The following is a 2,787-nucleotide window of genomic DNA, read 5'->3' as shown; positions in this document are numbered from 1 at the left end:
CTATAGTATTATTATGCTCTATGAAAACTGAGCTATCACTGTCAAAAACATGTTAAGCTACATGAATTTGCAATTTGTTGAACCAAGTGTGTATTGGCATAAAATCCCTCTCTCTGTATATTGCACTTTGCTACTAAATGAAAGTTCCTCGCTGGACGAGTGGTTTTTGCACTAGGCTGCCAATTCGGTGGTCCGAAGTTTGATTCCCGGCTCGGCCAATGCGGAATCAGAGGAATTTATTTCTGGTGATAGAAATTCATTTGTAGATATAGTGTGGTTCGGATCCCACGATAAGTTGTAGGTCCCGTTGCTAGGTGACCAATTGGTTCCTAGCCACGTAAAAATATCTAATCCTTCGGGCCAGCCCTAGGAGAGCTGTTAATCAGCTCAGTGGTCTGGTAAAAATAATATATACTTAACTTAGCTACTAAATGCAGACATTGAATATAAAGTAAGTAGGATATGTTTTATTTTAATGCAGCCTATAAGAAAAATTTGTGCAAGTTAATAAAATCAACTTTAGTGTGGACATTATAACATTTACATAATGAAATTACCTTTTAAAACTTGCCTATTACTCTGGTAATATAAAATCCTTAAGATTAGTCATTTATATGAAGAAAAGATGACTAATATGTATGCGTATACTATATAAAAACCCCATGCCTAGAAATTTGTGTGAATTAAATGTGACTGGTACATATTGTTACTTTAGATAATAACTGTAGAATGTAATTACTAGCAAAAATATTTTACTCTTGAGGTGGAACTTCATTGGATTTAATATAAAGTATTTAATATTTTAGTCTTAAATCTTGTCAGTGTATTGCGCTGTGTTATGAGAGACTGCAGTAGTTTGGTTTTGTCAGGGTTTTCTACATAAAACCAGTACTATAACAGATTCACATCAACCATGCATCTCATGCCCAGCGCTGTTCCTTATGACACTCCTGATTGGCTGTTCGATAAGCCAATCACAGGGCTAGAAACTCGAGAGAGAGAGAGAGAGATTCACATAGGCAACATCTACGTTTCACCTCTTTCAAACATTATAGTAACTTTGAATACACCTCAGTTTTACCTGCAGAAAAGGAGTGTTTCCAATTTTATCACTAAACATCATCAAGCCAACGATTTAAGGATTATAATGATATAAGAATTATTTACTTCAGTAAACCTAATGCTAAAATATTTATAGTGAAATAAATATGAAATTCTTAATAAAAAATACATTCTTTCATTCCTTACATGAGATTGCAGTGCATTTATTGTCTTGTGTTCCATACAGTTTTGTAGCTTTAATGTCATGGAAGACAATGCTACCAAAAAATTTTAGGTAGGGATAACAATATGAAAAGAACAAACAAAAGATTAATAATATTAATCTCTCATCTTGTGTAGTCACGTCCTGCTCATGTGATCGCTATGATGTCATCATGATGATCACGAGCCCTCAAACCCGTTGCTGAATAACCACTGGTTCCATACAAACAAACAAATGAGCCCTCGATAGAATAAAAAAAGAATACTAAGACTTCATCATCGTCACTATCATTATCACCATCACCCTTTCATATTCTATAGTGGAAATCTATATGAAAAAAATTCTCACTTAGATATTGATACCTTATGGATGAAATTTATTCATCTCATTGATTTTTCTTTCGCTACAATCAGTCCTATATCCCTTTCATTCCTTTTTATTATATATATATTATGATTTCTTAATTTCTATTTTTGTACATGGAACTTACCCAGCAGATATATACTTAGCTATAGACTCCGTCGTCCCCGACAGAAATTCGAATTTCGCGGCACACGCTGCAGGTAGGTCAGGTGATCTACCGCCCCTGCCGCTGGGTGGCAGGAATAGGAACGATTACCGTTCTAGAACCAGATTTTCTCTGTCGCGGTAGTGTCAACATACGTTGTTGCTACCTCCTGACTTGATTTTCGTTTTTTCATCGCCATCGACCTTCTGGGCTGTCTTTTGCAGGGAAGTACTGGGTCTTTGGTTTGGCATACGCTTTTATTAACTTTTTAATGAATTTGGCTTCGAAATTTCGAAGAATATATTACGTGAAACTACCGAATTTTTCGGTAGACACTTATATTTTGCAATAAGGGAAATATTGATATTTTTTTTCACTAATACGTGTATAAGTGTTAGAACTTGATGAAGGAAATATAAGATCTAACTTCCTACTTTAGGAAGTCAGAAAGCATATAACTAGATACGCTTCCTTTAGAAGCTTAAAGAGCTCTCGTACTAACGAGCAGTTAGAGTATTGACAATTCTAGTAGTTGTTGCATCCTCATCACCTCCTTACTCCACAGAATCTACAAATTCATATGTGCAAATTTGAAGATAAATGGATGGAGCTCAAAAGGCGAGCTCTAAAAAGGTAAGAAGTGAATATAGTGTTCCTCCGTAGCGCTTCCAGGCCTAGACCTCTTCCAAACTCCCAGACCCAGACCCAGTGGAGGAGGAAAGTCGACAGCCGCAGGAAGGTTAGGGAGAACCCCCCCACCGGTCAGGCGTCCCCTCGGCAGGTTCTGTAGAACGTCCCAGACTGCCAAGGATAGCCATTGATAAGGCATCCTTTAAAAAGTGCGTCTCTTCATCTTACATCCGAAAAGACGAAGAATGTATGTTTGGAGTTTCGATGATCTAGCGCGTTCTCTGAAAACTAAGAGAACACTGAGCAAGAGCCAGCCGCGTTCCAGGCTTCCAGCAAGCTAGCGTGAGCTACGTTCCTATAGCCAGCAGCGAGGCGCGTTCCAGCT

The sequence above is a fragment of the Macrobrachium nipponense genome, chromosome 11, assembly GCF_015104395.2.
Source record: "Macrobrachium nipponense isolate FS-2020 chromosome 11, ASM1510439v2, whole genome shotgun sequence".
NCBI lineage: Eukaryota > Metazoa > Arthropoda > Malacostraca > Decapoda > Palaemonidae > Macrobrachium > Macrobrachium nipponense.
Note: the sequence above shows the minus strand (reverse complement) of the source record.